This window comes from Lithobates pipiens, unplaced genomic scaffold (genome assembly GCF_037356315.1).
Source record: "Lithobates pipiens isolate NorthernLeopardFrog02 unplaced genomic scaffold, aLitPip1_a1.2 Scaffold_27, whole genome shotgun sequence".
Taxonomy (NCBI): Eukaryota; Metazoa; Chordata; class Amphibia; order Anura; family Ranidae; genus Lithobates; species Lithobates pipiens.
Window position 1 is genome coordinate 179,685 of NW_027507788.1, and position 24,624 is coordinate 204,308.

Here is a 24,624-nt window from a genome sequence, read left to right on the forward strand (position 1 = left end):
TATTTTGGGAATCTGGGGGTCTCGGCATTGAAGATTTTTGGAGGAATCTGGGGGTCTCGGCATTGAAGATTATTGGAGGAATCTTGGGGTCTTGGCATTGACGGTTATTGGAGAAATCTGGGGATCTCGGCATTCTAGAATACTGGAGGAATCTGGGGGTCTCTGCATTAAAGATTATAGGAGGAATCTAGGGATCTCGGCATTGAAGATCATTGGAGGAATCTGGGGGTCTCTGCATTGATGATTATTGGAGGAATCTGAGGGTCTCGGCATTGAAGATAATTAGAGGAATCTAGGGGTCTTTGCATTGAAGATTATTGAAGTAATCTGGGGGTCTTGGCAGTGATGAATATTGGAGGAATCTGGGGATCTTGGCATTGTAGAATACTGGAAGAATCTGGGGGTCTCTGCATTAAAGATTATTGGAGGAATCTAGGGATCTCGGCATTGGTGATTATTGGCAGAATCTGGGGTCCTTACGTTAATGATTACCAGAGGAATCTGGAGGTTACGATATTGATGATAATTTAAGGAATGTGTGGTCTTTACATTGATGATTACTGGAGGAATCTGGGGGTCTCAGCATTGAAGATTATAGGAGGAATTTGGGGGTCTCTGCATTGAAGATTATTGAAGGAATCTGGAGATTTCAGCCTTGAAGATTATTGGTGGAATCTGTGGGTCTCTGCATTGATAATTGTTGGAGGAATCTGGGGTTCTCTGCATTAAAGATTATTGGAGTAATCAAGGGGTGTCTGCATTGAAGATTAGTAGAGCAATATGGGGGTCTCCGCATTAAAGATTATTGGAGGGATCTTGGGGTTACAGTATTGATGATTTTTGGATGAATTTGGGGGGTCTCAGCATTGAAGATTATCAGAGGAATCTGGGGGTCTCGGCATTGATTATTGGAGGAATCTGGGGGTCTCTGCATTGGAGATTAATGGAGGAATCTGGGGGTCTCAGCATTGAAGATTATTGCCGGCATCTGGAATCTTCGCATTGATGATCATTGAAGGAATCTGGGGGCCTCTGCATTGAAGATTATTTTGGGAATCTGGGGGTCTCGGCATTGAAGATTTTTGGAGGAATCTGGGGGTCTCGGCATTGAAGATTATTGGAGGAATCTTGGGGTCTTGGCATTGACGGTTATTGGAGAAATCTGGGGATCTCGGCATTCTAGAATACTGGAAGAATCTGGGGGTCTCTGCATTAAAGATTATAGGAGGAATCTAGGGATCTCGGCATTGAAGATCATTGGAGGAATCTGGGGGTCTCTGCATTGATGATTATTGGAGGAATCTGAGGGTCTCGGCATTGAAGATAATTAGAGGAATCTAGGGGTCTTTGCATTGAAGATTATTGAAGTAATCTGGGGGTCTTGGCAGTGATGAATATTGGAGGAATCTGGGGATCTCGGCATTGTAGAATACTGGAAGAATCTGGGGGTCTCTGCATTAAAGATTATTGGAGGAATCTAGGGATCTCGGCATTGAAGATCATTGGAGGAATCTGGGGGATTCAGCATTGATGATTATTGGTGGAATCAGGGGGTTTTGGCATTGATAATTGTTGAAGCAATATGGGGGTCTCTTCCTTTGAAGATTAGTAGTGGAATCTGGGGGTTCTGCATTCAAGATAATTGGAGGAATCTGGGGGTCTCAACATTGTAGATTATTTGTGGAATCTGAGGGTCTCAGCATTTTAGATTATTTGAGGAATCTGGGGGTCTCAGCATTGATGAATATTGGTGGATTCAGGGGGTCTCGGCATTGATGATTATTGGAGGAATTGGGGGGGCTCGGCATTGATTATTATTGGAGGAATCTGGGGTTCTAGGCATTGAAGATTATTGGATTAATCTGGGGGTCTCGGCATTGAAGATTATTGGAGGGATCTTGGGGTCTAGGCATTGATGATTATTGGAGGAATCTGGGGGTCTCTGCATTGAAGATTATTGAAAGAATCTGGGGTCTTTACATTGATGATTATTGGAGGAATCTGGGGTCTCGACATTGAAGATTATTGGAGGAATCTATGGGTCTTGGCATTGATAATTATTGGAGGAGTCTGGGGGTCTCTGCATTAAATATTATTGGAGGAATCTGGGATCTTTACATTGATGATTAGTGGAGGAATTTGGCGGGTCACGGCATTGAAGATTATTGGTGGAATCTGGGGTCTTGGCATTGAGGATTACTGGAGCAATCTGGGGGTCTCGCCATTGATGATTATTGGAGGAATCTGCGTGTCCCGGTACTGCTGATTATTGGAGAAATCTGGGGGTTTTGGCATTTATGATTATTGAAGGAATTTGGGGGTCTCAGCATTGATGATTATTGGCAGAAACTGACTTTACATTGATGATTAGCAGAAGAATTTAGAGGTTACAATATTGATGATTATTTAAGGAATCTGGGGTCTTTACATTGATGATTACTGGAGGAATCTGGGGTCTTTACATTGATGATTAAAAGAAAAAGAAAACACTGCGCTACAATGTAGAAATGTGATAAGCAGCTAACACTCCAGCAAACAAAGCTGAACAAAGTGGATCTCGGCATTGAAGATTATTGGTGGAATCTGGGGGTCTCTGCATTCATAATTGTTGGAGAAATCTGGGAGCATTCATAATTGTTGGAGAAATCTGGGGGTCTCGGAATTGAAGATCATTTGAGCAAACTGGGGGTCTCGGCATTGATGATTACTGGAGGAATCTGGGGGTCTCGGCATTGATGATTATTTGAGGAATCTGGGGATCTCTGCATTGATGATTATTGGAGGAATCTAGGGGTCTCTGCATTGAAGATCATTTGAGTAAACTGGGGGTCTCGGCATTGATGATTACTGGAGGAATCTGGGATCTCGGCATTGATGATTATTGGAGGAATCTGGGGGTCTTGGGATTTATGATTGGAGGAATTTGGGGATCTCTGCATTGATGATTATTGGAGGAATCTAGGGGTCTCTGCATTTAAGGTCATTTGAGGAAACTGGGGGTCTCGGCACTGCTGATTATTGGAGGAATCTGGGGGTTTTGGCATTGATGATTACTGGAGGAATCTGGGGGTCTCGGTATTGATGATTATTGGCATAATCTGGGGGTCTAAGTATTGAAGATTATAGGAGGAATCTGGGGGTCTAAGCATTGAAGATTATAGAAGGAATCTGGGGGTCTCAGCATTGAAGATTATAGGAGGAATCTGGAGATTTCAGCCTTGAAGATTATTGGTGGAATCTGCGGATCTCTGCATTGATAATTGTTGGAGGAATCTAGGGGAATTGAATATGATTGGAGGAATCTGGGGGTCTCAGCACTGAAGATTATTGGAGGAATCTGGGGGCCTCTGCATTGATGATTATTGGAGGAATCTGGGGGCATTGAATATTATTGGAGGAATTTGGGGGTCTCGGCATTGAAGATTATTGAAGGAATCTGGGGGCCTGTGCATTGATGATTATTGGAGGAATTTGGGGGTCTCTGCATTGAAGATTATTAGAGCAATCTGGGGTCTCGGCATTGATGACTATTGGCAGAATCTGGGGTCTTTACATTGATGATTATTGGAGGAATCTGGTGGTCTCAGCATTGAAGATAATTGGAGGAATCTTAGGTCTCGGCATTGATGATTATTGGCGGAATCTGGGATCTCCTCATTGATGATTATTGGAGGAATCTGGGGTCTCTGCATTGAAGATTATTGGAGGATTCTGGGGTCCCTGCATTGATGAATACTGGAGGAATCTGGTGGTTTCCGCATTGATCGTTACTGGAGGAATCTGGGGGGCTCGGCATTGATGATTATTGGGGAATCTGGGGGTCTCGGCATTGATGATTATTGGAGGAATCGGGGGGTCTCAACATTGATGAATACTGGAGGAATATGGAGGTCTCGTCGATGAAGATTATTGGAGGAATCTGGGGGTCTCTGCATTGAAGATTAGTGGAGGAATCTGGGGTCTTTACATTGATGATTAGTGGAGGAATCTGGGGGTCTCGTCATTGAACTTTATTGGAGGATTCTGGGGGTCTTGGCATTGAAAATTGCTGGAGGAATCTTGACGTCTCAGCATTGATAATTATTGGAGGAATCTGGGGATCTTGGAATTGATTGAATGGAATTGAATTTGGGGCCTTTACATTGATGATTAAGGAGGAATCTGGGGGTCTCGACACTGAAGATTATTGAATGGTATCTGGAGTATTTGTATCGATGATTACTGGAGGAATCTGGGGGTCTTGGTATTGATGATTCTTGGAGGAATATGGGTGTCTCAGCATTGAAGATATTGGAGGAATCTGGGGGTCTCGGCAATGAAAATTATTGGAGGAATCTGGGGTCTCTGCACTGATGATTATTGCAGGAATCTGGGGGCATTGAAGAATATTGGAGGAATCTGGGGGTCTCTGCATTAAAGATTATTGGAGGAATCTAGGGGTGTCTACATTGAAGATCATTTGAGGAAACTGGGGGTCTCGGCATTGAAGATCATTTGAAGAATCTGGGGGTCTGAGCATTGATGATTATTGGTGGAATCTGGGGGTCTCGGCATTGATGATTATTGATGGAATCTGGGGGTCTTGGCACTGCTGATTATTGGAGGAATCTGCTGGTTTTGGTATTGATGATTATTGAAGGAATTTGGGGGTCTCGGCATTGATGATTATTGGCAGAATATGGGGTCCTTGCATTCATGTTTAGCAGACGAATCTGGGGTCTTTACATTGATGATTATTGGAGGAATCTGGGGGTCTCAGTATTGATGATCATTGGAGGAATCTGGGGGTCTCAGCATTGAAGATTAAAGGAGGAATCTGGGGGTCTCAGCATTGAAGATTATTTAAGGAATCTGGGGGCCTCTGCACTGATGATTATTGGAGGAATCTGGGGACATTGAAGATTATTAGAGGAATCTGGGGGTTTCTGTATTGAAAATTATTGAAGGAATCTGGGGTCTCTGTATTGATGATAATTGGAGGAATTTGGGGTTCTCTGCATTGAAAATTAGTAGAGGAATCTGGGGGTCTCGGCATTGAAGATTATTGGCAGAATCTGGGGTCTTTACATTGATGATTATTGGAGGAATCTGGGGGTCTCAGCATTGATTATTGGAGGAATCTGGTGGTCTTGGCATTGATTATTGAAGGAATCTGAGATCTCGGCTTTGATGATTATTGGCAGAATCTGGGGTCTCTGCATTGATGATTATTGGAGGAATTTTGGGGTCTTGGCATTGAAGATTATTGGAGGAATCTGGGAGTCTCCGCATTGATGATTATTGGATAAATCTGGGGTCTCCGCATTGAAGATTATTGGAGGATTCTGGGTTCTGTGCATTGATGATTATTGCAGGAATCTGGGGGTCTCGGCATTCAAGAATCCTGGAGGATTCTGGGGGTCTCTGCATTGAAGATTATTGGAGGAATCTGGGGGTCTCGGCATTGAAGATTATTGGTGGAATCTGGGGGTCTCCGCATTGAAGATTATTGCAAGAATCTTGGGTCTCTGCATTGATGATTGGAGGAATCTGGGGGTCTCAGCATTGATGATTATTGGAGGAATCTGGGATCTCGGCATTGATGATTTTTGGAGGAATCTGGGGGTTTCGACATTGATGATTACTGGAGGAATCTGAGGGTCTCAGCATTGATGATTATTGGAGGAATCTGGGATCTCGGCATTGATTATTGGAGGAATCTGGGGGTCTCGACATATATGATTATTGGTGGAATCTGGGGGTCTCAGCATTGATGGTTATTGGAGGAATCTGGGATCCCAGCATTGAAGATTATTGGTGGAATCTGCGATCTAGGCATTGATGATTATTGGAGGAATCTGGGGGTCTCGGCATTGATTATTGGAGGAATCTGGGGGTCCTGAATAACTGATAACTGACAATACTGAATAACTGATAACTGACAGCACCGAATAACTGATAACTGACAGCACCAAATACCTGATAACTGACAACCCCAAATAACTGATAACTGACAACTCCAAATAACCGATAACTGACAGCCCTGAATAACTGATAACTGACAGCCCTGAATAACTGATAACTGACAACACTGAATAACTGATAACTGACAACATTGAATAACTGATAACTGAGAGCTCGAATAACTGATAACTGACAGTACTGAAAAACTAATAACTGACAGCATGGAAAACTGATAACTGACGGTCAGTTGTTTGGTCTGTTGGTCGGTCAGTTGGTTGGTAGGTCGGTTGGTTGGTTGGTCGGATGGTTGGTTGTTTGGTCGGTCGGTTAGTTGGTAGGTCGGTTGGTAGGTAGGTCAGTTGTTTGGTTGGATGGTTGGCTGGTTTGTCGGTTGGTTGGTCGATTGGTCACCCAACAAGCTGGTTTGTCGATTGGTCGCCCAACAAGCTGGTTGGTCGATTGGTCACCCATCCGGTTGGTAAGTAGGTTGGTTAGTCAGTCGGTTGTTTGGTAGGTCACTGTCAGAAACCATGAATCAGACTGAGACAGAAGTACAATTAAATCACACTTGTTTATTAATAAATATAAAAAGGTAAATAGAAGTGTAGTCAAAGCATAGCCAGAGTCCAGTAACCGGATAGAGTAGTCAGCTAGGCCAGAGTTCAATAACCAGAACGGGTAGTCAGCCAGGCCAGAAGTCAGGGATCCAAAAAGAGCAACAGCAAGCAGGATAAGGAGCCAGAAGGGATGTCAGCAAGCCAGTCTTTAAACAAACCGCAGGAGATGGTTTCTAGTGATGTGACCAAGGCGAAGGCAGAGGTGAAGTGAGCTGGATGGCTTTAAGTAGGCAGGTCAGACGAGCATCAGCAGGAACAGCTGGTAACTGTGGAGAGAGAAGAGAGCTGGCAATTAGCCGACAGCTGAGCAACCAGCCCAGAGAAGGAAGGGCTAAGCCAGCCCTGACAGTACCCACTCCTCAATGACCCCTCACCCTCGGAGGGCCACCAGGCTTGAGGGGAAACCGTCTATGGAACTTGCGGAGGAGGACAGGGGCATGTACGTCAGAGGATGAAACCCAGGAGTGTTCCTCCGGACCGTACCCCTTCCAATGCACCAGGTACTGTATGCGCCCACGGAACCTACGGGAGTCAACAATGGATTGTACCTCATACTCCTCGTGGTTCTCAACCGGAAAAGGGTGAGGACGTGGCACCGAGGTGGTAAAACGGTTACAGACCAACGGTTTCAATAAGGTGACATGAAACACATTCGAGATGTGCATATTAGGAGGAAGTTCCAACGCGTAAGCCAGTGGGTTAATCCTGCGAAGGTTACGGAAAGGCCCAATAAACTGAGGTGCAAACTTCAGTGAGGGAACACAAAGCCGGAGGTTGCAAGATGACAGCCAGACCCTATCCCCAACCTGGTAGGAAGGCGCAGGCAGGCGTCTGCGGTCAGCATTGAGTCTGTACCTATCATTAGCATGACGCAAAGCCTCCTGGATTTGTAACCAAGTGGAATGAAGACCACGGAGATGCTCCTCTAACGCAGGAATACTCTGCGGAACAAACGAGTCAGGCAACATGGAAGGTTGGAACCATAATTCGCCATAAATGGAGACAATCGGGAGGCAGAATTCAAGGCACTGTTGTGAGCAAACTCTGCTCAAGGTAATAGGTCAGACCATTTGTTATGATGGTCAGAAATATAGCAATGTACGAATTGCTCCAAGGACTGATTCGCTCATTCTGCGGCCCCATTAGACTGTGGGTGATACGCAGAAGAGAACGCAAGCTGGATTCCCAACTGTGCACAAAAGGCTCGCCAAAACCGGGAGACAAACTGACTGCCCCTGTCCGAGACAATCACCTTGGGAAGCCTATGTAAGCGAAAAATCTCCCGAGCAAAAATGGAAGCCAGTTCCTTAGAGGTAGGCAACTTCTTAAGTGAAATACAATGACACATCTTTGAGAACCGGTCAACCACCATAAGGTTAACAGTGTTGCCTTGGGAGTTGGGCAACTCCACAATGAAATCCATAGACAGGTGAGTTCAGGGCCTCTCTCCATTGGGTATGGGTTGTAGGAGGCCCACTGGAAGGTGTCGTGGAGTCTTACTCTGAGCACACACGGGACAGGCAGCTACGAAGGCAGTAACATCAGCCCGCAGACTAGGCCACCAGAATTGTTGGGAAATGGCCCAAATGAGTTTATTCTTCCCAGGATGGCCAGCTGCCTTGGAAGAATGGTAAGTCTGGAGTACAGCAGTACGGAGACTCTCTGGGACAAAGCAGCGGTCACAAGGTTTATCAGGAGGAGCATGGACCTGAGCAGCAAGAATTTTGTCCCCCAAAGGAGAAGTAAGACTGGTGCGAACCGTAGCCAAGATACCATCAGGAGGAATCATAGGAACCAGAACCGACTCCGACCTGGAAGTGGAGGAAAATTGTCATGACAAGGCATCAGCCCTTACATTCTTAGTACCGGGTAAGAATGAGACAATGTAATTAAAGCTTGACAAGAAAAGAGCCCATCGCGCCCTTCTGGGAGAGTCACTTAGCCTCAGACAAGAATGTGAGATTCTTATGGTCAGTAAGAATAAGAACGGGCACAGTGGTACCTTCAAGGAGATGTCTCCATTATTTTGGGGCTAAAATGATCGCCAACAGCTCTCTTTCATCTCATAATTGCACTCAGCAGGTGACAATTTCTTGGAAAAGTAGTCACACGGATGCATAGCGCTCTCAGAGTTAGGATGTTGAGACAGAAGGGCGCCAACTCCAGTCTCAGTAGCATCAACTTCTAGGATAAAAGGCAACGTAGGATCGGGATGTGCCAACACAGGAGCAGAAACAAAGGCAGCCTTGAGAGTCTCAAAGGCCTTAATGGACTCCGGAGACCAACTCTGTGGGTTACCGTTCTCTCTGGTCATATCAGTCAGGGGCTTGAGCAGAGAAGAGAAGTCAGAAATAAACTTCCGATAGTAGTTGGCAAAACCCAGGAAACACTGCAGAGGACGTAAACCCACGGGTCGAGGCCACTGTAGGACTGCCGACAGTTTCTCTGGGTCCATCGAAAAACCAGCAGTGGAAATGACATAGCCCAGGAATGTAACCTGTTCACGATGGAACTCGCAGTTCTCCAGTTTACAATAGAGATTGTTCTCACTTCGTTTCTGAAGCACACGACAGACATCTGTGTGGTGGCTCTCCAGGGACTTGGAAAATATGAGGATATCATCGAGATAAACCCAAACCGTCCCCTCCGTTCTTCTCAAGACCTCCTACTCTCAAGCTCTCTCGTCTCCTCCTCCCACACTCGTCTCCAGGATTTCTCCAGAGTCTCTCCAATCCTCTGGAACTCGCTACCTCCACCGGTCCGGCTATCCCCTACTCTTGCTACCTTCAGACGATCCCTGAAAACTCATCTATTCAGGGAAGCCTATCACGTCTCAAACTAATCTCCTACCACTTCCATAAACTCATTCCCAACAGTTATAACCTTCTGTACCACCTGCCCCACCCTTTTAGATTGTAAGCTCTTCTGAGCAGGGCCCTCTTAATCCTCTTGTATTTAATTGTATTGTAACTGTATTGTCTCCCTTTTATATTGTAAAGCGCTGCGTAAATTGCTGGCGCTATATAAATCCTGAATAATAATAATAATAATAATAATAAACCACCACACATAACTGCAACAAATATTGGAGGACATCGTTAATAAATTCCTGGAAAACTGCCGGGGCGTTACAAAGGCCAAAAGGCATTACCAGGTATTCATAATGCCTGTTCTGGTATTAAACGCAGTTTTCCACTCGTCGCCCTCCTTAATGTGCACAAGATTGTATGCCCCTCTCAAGTCAAGCTTTGTGAAAACCGTTGCTCCCTTGAGGCGGTCAAATAACTCTGTAATCAATGGAATCGGGTAGGCATTCTTAATTGTGACACGATTGAGACCCTTATAATCTATACAAGGTCTCAGTTCACTGCTCTTCTTCACAAAGAAGAAACCAGCACCAGCAGGAGATGAGGATTTGCGGATGAAACCTCGAGAAAGTGTGTCAGCAACATACTCCTCCATGGCCTTATCCTCCAAAACCGACAAGGGGTAAACCCGGCCACGAGGAGGTATGGCACCAGGTTGAAGGTCAACTGCGCAATCATAAGACCGGTGTGGAGGCAAACTACCGGCTTGACCTTTATCAAAGACATCACTAAAATTGCGGTACTCCTCCGGCAGGAAGGGGAGTGAAGAGGTGCACAGGACCTTGGATACCTTCAGGAAGAATGTCTCACTGCATTGTGGTGACCAGGAAAGAACCTCAGCACAGAGCCAATCAAAAGAGGGGTTGTGCCTCTGTAACCAAGGATAACCAGATAACCAGTGGAAACCTGGGTGAGAAAATAACTTGGAATTGGATTATCTCATGGTGAAGGGCCCCTATGGCCATGGACAATCAAACCGTCTCATGAGTCACATGGGCAGGCTGTAAAGGTCTCCCATCAAGAGCCTCAATGGCAAGTTGAGTGTCACGCAGCTGCAGTGGAATCGAGTGCTGCAAAACAAATGCAGCATCAATGAACAGGCCTGCAGCCCCAGAGTCGATTAGAGCCTGTATCTCGATGGACGACTCAGCCCAAGAAAGGGTGACCAAAACCAGGGGCTTATCCTTCTCGATAACTGGGGACGAAACAATGCCACCTAAGGTCTGTCCATGACAGGACCTCAAGGTTCGGGCGTTCCCTGGACGGGTAGGACAAGACTTCAAAAAGTGACCTGCCTGGCCACAATAAAGGCACAATCTCTCCCTCCTCCTAAAGGCTCTCTCATCCGCAGAGAGACGCGTGAAGCCCAGGTGCATGGGTTCATCTTCACTGACCAACTCGGTACCAGGAGGCATGGGAGGTGAGGAGGGACTTTCACAGCCTCAGGAATGGACACAAATCACTGCAATGCTAAAAATCTCATGGATTTTATTAAACCTTATATGTTAAAAACAAAGTAGTAAAAATACAATCAATACGATTAAAATGTAAATTAAAGCCTCATGAGATGATCATATTGGGAGACAATATGATCTATAATAATGTCAGAATGAATCAGTAGTTAATCATATGATACAATGGGTAAAAATACTAGATTGCTTCCCCGCAGATTGTGTAAGTTTGCCCACTTATAAAGAAAGGTTTTAAAATTTCTATCATAGGTGTGTTTTATATGAAAGAGACAGAATATCAACCAAAAATCCAGAAAAAACCACACGCTACAAATGTTATAAATGGAGTTGCAGTTCAGTGAGTAAAATAAGTATTTGATCCCCAAGCAAAACATGACTTAGTAGTTGGTGGAGAAACCCTTGTTGGCGATCACATAGGTCAGCTTGTTGGCAAGCACAGAGGTCAGGCGTTTCTTGTAGGTGGTGATGAGGTTTGCACACATCTCAGGAGGGATTTTGGTCCACTCTTCTCTACAGATCTTCTCTAAATGCTTAAGGTTTCTTGGCTGTCTCTTGGCAACTCGAAATTTCAGCTTCCTCCATAAATTTTCTATAGGATTAAGGTCTGGAGACTGGCTAGGCCACTCCCTGACCTTAATGTGCTTCTTCTTGAGCCACTCCTTTGTTGCCTTGGAGGTATGTTTTTGGTCATTGACATGCTGGAAGACCCATTCACCTCTCATCTTCAGTGTTCTAGCTTTACAATACATGGCCCCATGACCTTAATGTGCTCCTTCTTGAGCCACTCCTTTGTTGCCTTGGTGGTATGTTTTGGGTCATTGTCATGCTGGAAGATGAGAGGTGAATGGGTCTTCCAGCATGTCAATGACCAAAAACATACCTCCAAGGCAACAAAGGAGTGGCTCAAGAAGAAGCACATTAAGGTCATGGAGTGGCCTAGCTAGACTCCAAACCTTAATACTATAGAAAATTTATGGAGGAAGGTGAAACTTCGAGTTGCCAAATGACAGCTAAGAAACCTTAAGAATTTAGAGAAGATCTGTAAAGAAGAGTGGATCAAAATCTCTCCTGAGATGTGTGCAAACCTCATCACCACCTACAAGAAATGTCTGACCTCTGTGCTTGCCAACAAGGGTTTCTCCACCAACTACTAAGTCATTTTTTGCTTGTGGATCAAATACTTATTTTACTCACTGAACTACAACTTCATTTATAACATTTGTATCATTTGTGTTTTCTGGATTTTTGGTTTCTGATAGTCTGTCTCCATCATATAAAATACACCTATGATAACAATTATAGACCCTTCATTTCTATGTAAGTGGGCAAAATCTGCAGGGGAGCCAGTATCAGCATTTTCCCCGCTGTAGATAATTACATTGTAGGTGAGGTTGAAAAAAACACAAGTCCATCAAGTCCAACCTATGTGTGTGATTATATGTCAGTATTACATTGTATATCATGTATGTTGTGTGATTATATGTCAGTATTACATTGTATATCATGTATGTTGTGTGATTATATGTCAGTATTACATTGTATATCATGTATGTTGTGATCGTTCATGTGATTACTAATAGTTTCTTGAAACTATCGATGCCCACCGCCTGTGGAAGGGAATTCCACATCCTTGCTGCTCTTACAGTAAAGAACCCTCTACATAATTTTAATGAGTGGCCACGAGTCTTATTAAACTCCCTTCCATGGAAACGTTTTCTTCCTATTGTGATGTCACCAGTCCGGTATTTATATATTGTGGGGTCACCAATCCGGTATTTATATATTGTGGGGTCACCAGTCCGGTATTTATATATTGGGAGGTCACCAGTCCGGTATTTATATATTGGGGGGTCACCAGTCCGGTATTTATATATTGTGGGGTCACCAGTCCGGTATTTATATATTGTGGGGTCACCAGTCCGGTATTTATATATTGGGAGGTCACCAGTCCGGTATTTATATATTGTGGGTTCACCAGTCCGGTATTTATATATTGGGAGGTCACCAGTCCGGTATTTATATATTGTGGGGTCACCAGTCCGGTATTTATATATTGGGAGGTCACCAGTCTGGTATTTATATATTGGGGGGTCACCAGTCCGGTATTTATATATTGTGGGGTCACCAGTCCGGTATTTATATACTGTGGGGTCACCAGTCCGGTATTTATATAATGAAATCATATCCCCTCTCAGGCGTCTCTTCTCCAGAGAGAATAAGTTCAGAGCTCACAACCTTTCCTCATAACTAATATCCTCCAGACCCTTTATTAGCTTTGTTGCCCTTCTTTGTAGTCGCTCCATTTCCAGTACACCCTTCCTGAGGACTGGTGCCCAGAACTGGACAGTATACTCCAGGTGCGGCCGGACCAGAGTCTTGTAGAGGGGAGAATTATCGTTTTATCTCTGGAGTTGATCCCCTTTTTAATGCCAATATTCTGTTTGCTTTGTTAGCAGCAGCTTGGCATTGCTGAGCCCATCATCTACTAGGACCCCCAGATCCTTCTCCATCCTAGATCCCCCCAGAGGTTCCCCTCCCCCCAGTCTATAGATTGCATTCAGATTTTTGCCACCTAAATCCATTATTTTACATTTTTCTACATTGAACCTCATTTGCCATGTAGTTGCCCCTCCCCCCATTCATTTGTTCAGATCTTCTTGGAAGGTTTCCACATCCTGCGGAGAAGTTATTGCCCTGCTTAGCTTAGTATTGTCCGCAAATACAGAGATTGAGCTGTTCCCCCCATCCCCATCCTCCAGGTCGTTTATGAACAAATTAAATAGGATTGGTCCCAGCACAGAACCCTGGAGGACCCCACTACCCACCCCTGACCATTCCGAGTACTCCCCATTTATCAGCACCCTCTGAACTCGCCCTTGTAGCCAGTTTTCAATCCATGTACTCACCCTATGGTCCATGGCAATGGACCTTATTTTGTACAGTAAACATTTATGGGGAACTGTGTCAAATGCTTTTGTAAAATCCAAATACACCACGTCTACGGGCCTTCCTTTATGTAGATACACCACGTCTACGGGCCTTCCTTTATGTAGATACACCACGTCTACGGGCCTTCCTTTATCTAGATACACCACGTCTACGGGCCTTCCTTTATGTAGATACACCACGTCTACGGGCCTTCCTTTATCTAGATACACCACGTCTATGGGCCTTCCTTTATCTAGATACACCACGTCTACAGACCTTCCTTTATCTAGATACACTACGTCTATGGACCTTCCTTTATCTTCTAGATACACCACGTCTACGGGCCTTCCTTTATCTAGATACACCACATCTACAGACCTTCCTTTATCTAGATACACTACGTCTATGGACCTTCCTTTATCTTCTAGATACACCACGTCTACGGGCCTTCCTTTATCCAGATACACCATGTCTATGGGCCTTCCTTTATCCAGATACACCACGTCTACGGGCCTTCCTTTATCCAGATACACCACGTCTACGGGCCTTCCTTTATCTAGATACACCATGTCTACAGGCCTTCCTTTATCTAGATACACTACGTCTATGGACCTTCCTTTATCTTCTAGATACACCACATCTACGGGCCTTCCTTTATCTAGATACACTACGTCTATGGACCTTCCTTTATCTTCTAGATACACCACATCTACGGGCCTTCCTTTATCCAGATACACCATGTCTATGGGCCTTCCTTTATCTAGAAGGCAACTCACCTACTCATAGAAGGTTAGTAGATTGGTTTGGCAAGAAGGATTCTTCATGAATCCATGCTGATTACTGCTAATGATACTGTTCTCATTACTAAAATCTTGTATATAGTCCCTTATCATCCCCTCCAAGAGCTTACATACTATTGATGTTAGGCTGACTGGTCTGTAATTCCCAGGGATGGATTTTGAGACCTTTTTAAATATTGGTGCTACATTGCCTTTTCTCCAATCAGCTGGTACCATTCCAGTCAGTAGACTGTCAGTGATTTATTAATGTTAAGTTTCCCAAGTCTAATTTTAATTCTGTCCTCTGTTAGCCATGGAGGGGCTTCCTGTGATGTGTCATGAGGATAAACACTGTAGTTTTGGTTACTGAAGCCCCCCGAAATGAGAGATACAGCCCAGATGTTGCTGAAAAAGGGTTACTTTGTCTCAATGCGTTTTGAGGATTGCGTTTCTTCAGGAGACAAGGCGAAAGACTGTATATAAACACAGATAGGTGGCGCTGCACAATCACATGGCAGAGGAAGAGGGGAAGCCAGGGAGGTCAGACTGGCAGAAAAGGGCTCAGACAGGATTAGAGAGGACGGTGTGCCTTCAGGAAGGCAATCTCCCCAATGGACCACAGGTGTGAATACCAGGCAGCTTTTATCCCATCTCTACTCTGTTCAAAATGAACATTTACTTAAAAAACGCAAAATGATGAAAACATGAAAACTCATAAGTTTATCTCATTCCTGGGAAGGTTTCAAGTGCTTGCAAGATACAATGGCGGTTCTCCACGATGCAGGGTACTGGTCAGTGTGAGACTAATGGGAGGCAATGGGGGAGATTTACTAAAACTGGAGAGTGCAAAATCTGGTGCAGCTGTGCATAGAAACCAATCAGCTTCCAGGTTTTAATGTCAAAGCTTTATTGAAGAAGCTGAAGTTAGAAGCTGATTGGCTCCCATGCACGGCGGCACCAGGTTTTCCACTCTCCAGTTTTAGTAAATCTCCCCCAATGCCCTTGTATTAAACTGGAACTAAACCCTCCTATCATTTTCAGCCAAGGAAGTCGGTGCACATGTGATCAGTTATGACTCCAGCCATTGGATGGTATGACAGTTTGGATGAGAGCACAAGCAATGGGACTGAATATAACAGTTTTTTAACTTTTAAATGCAAGGGTTTAGTTCCACTTCCACACGCATGTCCCATCTGCTGGGATCCCGGAGCTTCTAACACAACAAGCAAAAACCAGGGTTGTGTGCATCCATAGACACATACAGCTTGGCTCCGCCCCTGCTCCCTCTTCTGAGTAACACCCAGAAATGCAAGTAAGTGTTTAGGAAGAAGGAGGAGGCACGGGCGGTGGATGGGTTTGCCTTTAGATTCATTTTAAAGTATAATTAATAGCAAAATTCCTTTTTTGTGTTGAATGGGGGGGGGGGGATTAGAACCCTTGTCAGTTTTTATTGCTGTCTGTGACCCCATTAGGGAGCTTCCTCCTCTCTATTTCTCATTATCATTGAAAGTGAAAGAAAATCACACATTTTGGGTTGTCTCCAGAAAGGTAATAAAGGGGACATTTTCCAATGGTGACCTGCCCCCCCCCAGGGATTCCCTTAATTTGCAGGGATTTCCTCTCACTTCCTGTTTGGCTATGGGACAGGAAGTGAAGGGAAATTTTCCCAATTGGACACAGATGGCTAAAAAATACTTCTTACTCCATCCAAAATTAAAAAAAGTTTGCCTAGAGTTCTATTTTATAGTGTTTGTGAAGCCTTAAGGTATGCATTAGGGTGAAAACCCTTCTGTGCTGCAGCCATTGGCTCCCGCTGCTGTCAATCAAATCCTGTGACACAGGAACGGGGGCAGGGCCGAGTCTTGCTGTCTGTGTCAATGGACGCAGCAGCCGGACTCGGGAGCGCACCTGCACAGGTGCCCCCCAGTGAAGGCGGCTCTCCGTGGGGGCACCTGGTGAAGAGGAGGGGCCTGGAGCATTGGCAGGGAACCCCAGAAGAAGAGGATCAGGGCTGCTCTGTGCAAAACAATTGTGCAGAGCAGGTAAGTTTAACATCTTTGTTATTTTTATAAAAAAATCATGAGGGTTTACAATTCCTTTAAGGTTAGGTTGGGGTTAAGGTTAGGATTGGAGTTAAGGTGAGGGTTGGAGTTAAGGTGAGGGTTGGAGTTAAGGTTAGGGTTGGAGTTAGGGTTGGGGTTAAGGTTAGGGTTGGAGTTAAGGTTAAGGTTAGCATTAAGGTTAGGGTTGGGGTTAAGGTTATTGTTGGAGTTAATGTTGGGGTTAAGGTTAGGGTTGGTGTTAAGATTGGGTTTGGGATGAAGGTGAGGGTTGGGGTTAAGGTTAGGGTTGGGGTTAAGGTTAGGGTTGGATTTAAGGTTAGGGTTGGAGTCAAGGTTAGGGTTAAGGTTAGGGTCGGGGTTAAGGTTAGGGGTGAGGTTGGGTTTGGGGTTAAGGTGAGGGTTGCAGTTAAGGTTAGCGTTAAGGCTGGGGTTAAAGGGTTGGGATTAAGGTTGGGGTTGGGGTTAAAGTTGGGGTTGGGGTAAAGGTGAGAGTTTGGGTTAAGGGGAGGGTTGGGGTTAAGGTTAGGGTTAAGGTTAGGGTTAGAGTTAAAGTTGGTGTTAAGTTGAAGGTTGGGGTTAAAGTGGCTTTAGTGCCATGACAAAAAATTAAATGAGGGTTTTTGTTTATTTCAGGCAAATTTTGCCTAAACATTTTGAAATTTTGAAATGTTAGGCTAATTACAATAACATTTCAGTGAACTCAGAATATATATTTTACTGCAAAATCACTAACCAAACTGCAGCAATTCATAGTGGATTGCAGTACCTGGGAATGACAACACATTGTCTAGCATCTGTGGTCACACCATTGACATTGCTGCTTAACCCTTCCAGCAAGGCCACAGAACATGTCGGCGAAGCAATTTACAGGGGCCGACCAAAGCTGTTCCTGGAACTGAAGTCGCTATCCACGTGATCATCAGGATGATAGAAGCACCTGCCTAGAAAAAAGCTGGAAATAGCAGCAGATGCATTCAGAGATGATGGAACGTGTTTCCTGGAATGGTCATATGTGGTCCTGAAATGTCCAGGCATAAGTTGAAATCTCCACAATTTGTCAAGAAAACAGACCAATCAAATGTGAAGCTTTCGGGTCACATGACATCCATGTTAACAACTTCTGATATCTTTCATTTCTCACACATTTTTGCTGATTGTGGATTATCTTCAGAATTCAAACTAGCAAACAAATCAAGTCTTGCCATCAGACATAACAAAATAAAGGTCGCTATTGCAAGTCTGATACGGATTTAGTCAATATACCTTTCTATTTTCCTACAAGTGAAATATGTAATCTTACATCCTAAAGGGGAATCCAGCCAGTCCACTCCACGCCTAGATACCATTACCTGTCCATTCCACGCCTAGATACCATTACCCGTCCACTCCACGCCTAGATACCATTACCTGTCCATTCCACGCCTAGATACCATTACCTGTCCATTCCACGCCTAGATACCATTACCTGTCCATTCCACGCCTAGATACCATTACCTGTCCACTCCACGCCTAGATACCATTAACCATCCATTCCACGCCTAGATACCATTACCCATCCATTCCACGCCTAGATACCATTACCCATCCACTCCATGCCTAGATACCATTACCCATCCACTCCACGCCTAGATACCATTAACCATCCATTCCACGCCTAGATACCATCACCCATCCATTCCACGCCTAGATACCATTACCCATCCACTCCATGCCTAGATACCATTACCCATCCAGTCCACGCCTAGATACCATTACCCATCCACTCCACGCCTAGATACCATTACCTGTCCACTCCACGCCTAGATACCATTACCCGTCCACTCCACGCCTAGATACCATTACCTGTCCATTCCACGCCTAGATACCATTACCTGTCCACTCCACGCCTAGATACCGTTACCTGTCCATTCCACGCCTAGATACCATTAAATGTCCACTCCACGCCTAGATACCATTACCCATCCATTCCACGCCTAGATACCATTACCCATCCACTCCATGCCTAGATACCATTAGCCATCCACTCCACGCCTAGATACCATTACCCATCCACTCCATGCCTAGATACCATTACCCATCCACTCCATGCCTAGATACCATTACCCATCCACTCCACGCCTAGATACCATTAACCATCCATTCCACGCCTAGATACCATTACCCATCCATTCCACGCCTAGATACCATTACCCATCCACTCCATGCCTAGATACCATTACTCATCCACTCCACGCCTAGATACCATTACCCATCCACTCCACGCCTAGATACCATTACCCATCCACTCCACGCCTAGATACCATTACCTGTCCACTCCACGCCTAGATACCATTACCCGTCCACTCCACGCCTAGATACCATTACCTGTCCATTCCACGCCTAGATACCATTACCTGTCCACTCCACGCCTAGATACCATTATCTGTCCATTCCACGCCTAGATACCATTACCCATCCACTCCACACCTAGATACCATTACCTGTCCACTCCACGCCTAGATACCATTACCTGTCCATTCCACGCCTAGATACCATTACATGTCCACTCCACGCCTAGATATCATTACCTGTCCCCTCCACCTCTACATACCATTACCTGTCCATTCCACGCCTAGATACCATTACCCATCCACTCCACGCCTAGATACCATTACCCATCCATTCCACGCCTAGATACCATTACCCATCCACTCCACGCCTAGATACCATTACCTGTCCACTCCACGCCTAGATACCATTACCTGTCCACTCCACGCCTAGATACCATTAACCATCCATTCCACGCCTAGATACCATTACCCATCCATTCCACGCCTAGATACCATTACCCATCCACTCCACACCTAGATACCATTACCCATCCATTCCACGCCTAGATACCATTACCCATCCACTCCACGCCTAGATACCATTACCTGTCCACTCCACGCCTAGATACCATTACCTGTCGACTCCACGCCTAGATACCATTACCCATCCACTCCACGCCTAGATACCCTTACCTGTCCATTCCACGCCTAGATACCATTACCTGTCCACTCCACGCCTAGATACCATTACCTGTCCCCTCCACGCCTAGATACCATTACCTGTCCATTCCACGCCTAGATACCATTACCCATCCACTCCACGCCTAGATACCATTACCTGTCCATTCCACGCCTAGATACCATTACCCGTCCATTCCACGCCTAGATACCATTACCTGTCGACTCCACGCCTAAATACCATTACCTGTCCATTCCACACCTAGATACCATTGCCCATCCACTCCACGCCTAGATACCATTACCTGTCTATTCCACGCCTAGATACCATTACCCGTCCATTCCACGCCTAGATACCATTACCTGTCCACTCCACGCCTAGATACCATTACCTGTCCATTCCACGCCTAGATACCATTACCTATCCACTCCACGCCTAGATACCATTACCCATCCATTCCACGCCTAGATACCATTACCCATCCACTCCACGCCTAGATACCATTACCTGTCCACTCCACGCCTAGATACCATTACCTGTCCATTCCACGCCTAGATCCCATTACCCATCCACTCCACGCCTAGATACCATTACCTGTCCACTCCACGCCTAGATACCATTACCTGTCCATTCCACACCTAGATCCCATTACCTGTCCATTCCACGCCTAGATACCATTACCTGTCCATTCCACGCCTAGATACCATTACCTGTCCATTCCACATCTAGATACCATTACCTGTCCATTCCACACCTAGATCCCATTACCTGTCCATTCCACGCCTAGATACCATTACCTGTCCATTCCACACCTAGATACCATTACCTGTCCATTCCACATCTAGATACCATTACCTGTCCACTCCATGCCTAGATACCATTACCTGTCCACTCCACGCCTAAATACCATTACCCATCGACTCCACGCCTAGATACCATTACCCATCCATTCCACGTCTAGATACCATTACCTGTCCATTCCACGTCTAGATACCATTACCTGTCCACTCCATGCCTAGATACCATTACCTGTCCATTCCAAGCCTGGATACCATTACTTGTCCATTCCACGCCTGGATATCAATACCCATCCACTCCATACTCCATAAGTTGTCCACTCCATGTCTAGATACCATAACCTGTCCACTCCATGCCTAGATACCATCACCTGTCCACTCCATGACTAGACACCATTACCTGGCCACTCCACAACTAGACCCCATTACCTGTCCACTCAATGCCTAGGTACAGTTACCCATCCATTCCATGCCTAGATACCATTACCCGTCCACTCCACGCCTAGATATCACTACCTGTCCACTTCACGCCTAGATACCATTACCCATCTACTCCATGCCTAGGTACCATTACCCATCCATTCCACGCCTAGATACCATTACCCGTCCACTCCATGCCTAGCTACAATTACTCATCCACTCCATGCCTAGATACCATTACCCGTCCACTCCACGCCTAGCTACAATTACCCATCCACTTCATGCCTAGCCATTACCCATCCACTCCACATCTAGATACCATTACCCATCCACTCCATGCCTAGATATCATTACCCATCCACTCCACAACTAGATACCATTACCCGTCCACTCCACGCCTAGATATCATTACCCGTCCACTCCATGCCTAGATACCATTACCCATCTACATCATGTCTAGATACCATTAACCATCTACCCCATGCCTAAATACCATTAGCCATCCACTCCATGTCTAGATACCATTACCCATCCACTCCATGCCTAGATACCATTACCCATCAACTCCATGCCTAGATGCCATTACCCGTCCACTCCACACCTAGATACCATCACACATCTACCCCATGCCTAGATACCATTACTCTATGCTTAGATACCATTACCCATCTGCTCCATGCCTAGATACCATTACCCATCCACTTCATGCCTAGATACCATTACCCATCTACACCATGCCTAGACACCATTACCCGTCTACCCTACACCTGTTTAGATACCATTACCCGTCGACTCTATTCCTCGATACCATTACCCGTCTACTCCATGCCTAGATACCATTACCCATCTACTCCATGCCTAGATACCATTACCCATCTAACCCATGCCTAGATACCATTACCCGTCTACTCCATGCCTAGATACCATTACCCATCTACTCCATGCCTAGATACCATTACCCATCTAACCCATGCCTAGATACCATTACCAGTCTACTCTATGCCTAGATACCATTACCCATCTACTTCATGCCTAGATACCATTACCCATCTAGCCCATGCCTAGATACCATTGCCAGTCTACTCTATGCCTAGATACCATTACCCGTCTACTCCAGGCCTAGATACCATTACCCATCCACTCCATGCCTAGATACCATTACCCATCCACTCCATGCCTAGATACCATTACCCATCCACTCCACACCTAGACACCATTACCCATCTAACCCATTCCTACCTAGATACCATTACCCGTTTACACACCTAGATACCATTACCCATCCACTTCACGCCTAGATACCATTACCCATCCACTCCATGCCTAGATACCATTACCCATCCACTTCATGCCTAGATACCATTACCCATCCACACCATGCCTAGACACCATTACCCGTCTACCCTACACCTGCTTAGATACCATTACCCGTCTACTCTATTCCTAGATACCATTACCTGTCTACTCCATGCCTAGATACCATTACCCATCTACTCCATGCCTAGATACCATTACCTGTCCACTCCATGCCTAGATACCATTACCCATCTACTTCATGCCTAGATACCATTACCCATCTAACCCATGCCTAGATACCATTACCAGTCTACTCTATGCCTAGATACCATTACCCGTCTACTCCATGCCTAGATACCATTATCCATCCACTCCATGCCTAGATATCATTACCCATCCACTCCACACCTAGACACCATTACCCGTCTAACCCATTCCTACCTAGACACCATTACCCGTCTACACACCTAGATATCATTACCCGTCCACTCTATGCCTAAATACCATTACCCATCCACTCTATGCCTATATACCATTACCCATCCACTCCACGTCTAGATATCATTACCCAACAGGCAATCAGAAGGAAGGATGCAGACTGTACAATGGCTTCTCAGGGCATTCAGCATACTTGTTGATCCACATTTAGTGGCACTCCATCCACAGAGTACGCATATTTCAGATAAATATCTTGTACCTACCCTTTGGAAGATTTTGACAATATACACAAAGCAATCAGAGTAATATTGCAAACAAAAAAAAGGATTCTAAGCAGCAGGACCCATATAGCACACATCAAAGCTAAATTCATAGATTGGTGTCACTCCCAGATAAACGCTTGTGGAAAAACAGACGTCCACAACTACCACCAATGAAGCTGAGGAATATCTAACAGAACATTCAAACCATGCATGCCTTTTTATATGAGGATGGCCTAAAGACTCTCCAGTTACCCAGTCCACCTCACCAGTTCGGCGACTAGATTGCAACATCAGTAGACTTGCAGAAATTGTGATGGGACCTCCTAAACCTCATGATTAGGTTTTGGCCCAGCTCTGACCACAAATTGTGGTGTAGTCATTTTTCCCCCAAAAAAGTTGAAAGTAGAATATGATGGTGCAAATAAGCAGCATTAGGTCACTTGTGCTGAAGCTGGAACATTATTGTTGTTAAGCTATGCCAAGCTAGCCATACAGTATACAATTTCCTTTAGATTTACCTTCAGCTATATAGTGCAAGGGTTTGGGCCTTCTGGCTGATTGAATACAAATAGAAAGTGTTTAGGTTTGGCATCATAGTACATAGTTTTGGCAAATCCAAAGGAAAATTGTACAAAAGAATTGTATAATATGTGACCAGCCTTAGTCTGTTTATTTTGCATGTCCCCAAAATGCCTTCAGTAAATAATTCTGTTCCTTCAGTGCTCCAGGCTCTCCTCTTGCCCCAATGTACTAGGAACCCAACAAGCAGTTGTAGAGTGTTTATAATGGGGGAGGTACAGGGTAGTTTTGGTTAGATTAGTAGACATGAGTGTATCTGTAAAGAAGATGACACATACACTATATTACCAAAAGTAATACATGAACTTTAATAGTATCCCAGTCTTAGTCCGGAGGGTCCAATATTGAGTTGGCCCACCCTTTGTAGCTATAACAACTTCAACTCTTCTGGGAAGGCCGTCCACAAGGTTTAGGAGGGTGTCTATGGGAATGTTTGACCGTTCTTCCAGAAGAGCATTTGTGAGGTCAGGCACCGATGTTGGATGAGAAGGCCTGGCTAGCAGTCTCCTCTCTAATTCACCCCAAAGGTGTTCTATGGAGTTGAGATCAGGACTCTGTACAGGCCAGTCAAGTTCCTCCACCCCAAACTCGCTCATCCATGTCTTTATGGACCTTGATTTGTGCATTGGTGGGCAGTCATGTTGTAACAGGAAGGGGCCATCTCCAAACTGTTCCCACAAAGTTGGGAGCATGAAATTGTCCAAAATGTCTTAGTGTGCTGATGCCTTATGAGTTCCCTTCACTGGAACCAAGGGACCAAACCCCTGAAAAACAACCCCACACCATAATTTGGACCAGTGCACAAAGCAAGCTCCATAAAGACATGGATGAGCGAGTTTGGGGTGGAGGAACTTTACTGGCCTGCACAGAGTCCTGACCTCAACCTGATAGAACACTTTTGGGATGAATTAGAGTGGAGACTGTGAGCCAGGCCTTCTCGTCCAACATCAGTGCCTGACCTCACAAATGCTCTTCTGGAAGAATGGTCAAACATTCCCAAAGACGCCCTCCTAAACCTTGTGGATGGCCGTCCTAAAAGAGTTGAAGCTGTTATAGCGGCAAAGGGTGGGCCAACTCAATATTGAACCCTCCGGACTAAGACTGGGATGCCATTCAAGTTCACGTGTGTGTAAAGGGGCAGGTGTCCCAATACTTTTGGTAATATAGTGTATAA

General features: G+C 45.2%; 1 protein-coding gene across 7 annotated transcripts in view; it reads right to left on the reverse strand.

Moving 5' to 3' along the window:
- The window catches only part of LRRC4B (leucine rich repeat containing 4B), a 271,289-nt gene that overhangs the window by 91,389 nt on the left and 155,276 nt on the right, over positions 1-24,624 (reverse strand). Inside the window, exon 1 of one of the 7 annotated variants that reach the window (XM_077456259.1) lies at positions 17,436-23,784. The exons of the other annotated variants lie outside the window; for them this stretch is intronic. The gene's annotated coding sequence lies outside the window, so the exon portion shown is untranslated. Of the gene's footprint in view, positions 1-17,435; positions 23,785-24,624 lie in introns of those variants that run through there. 7 annotated transcript variants of the gene reach the window in all.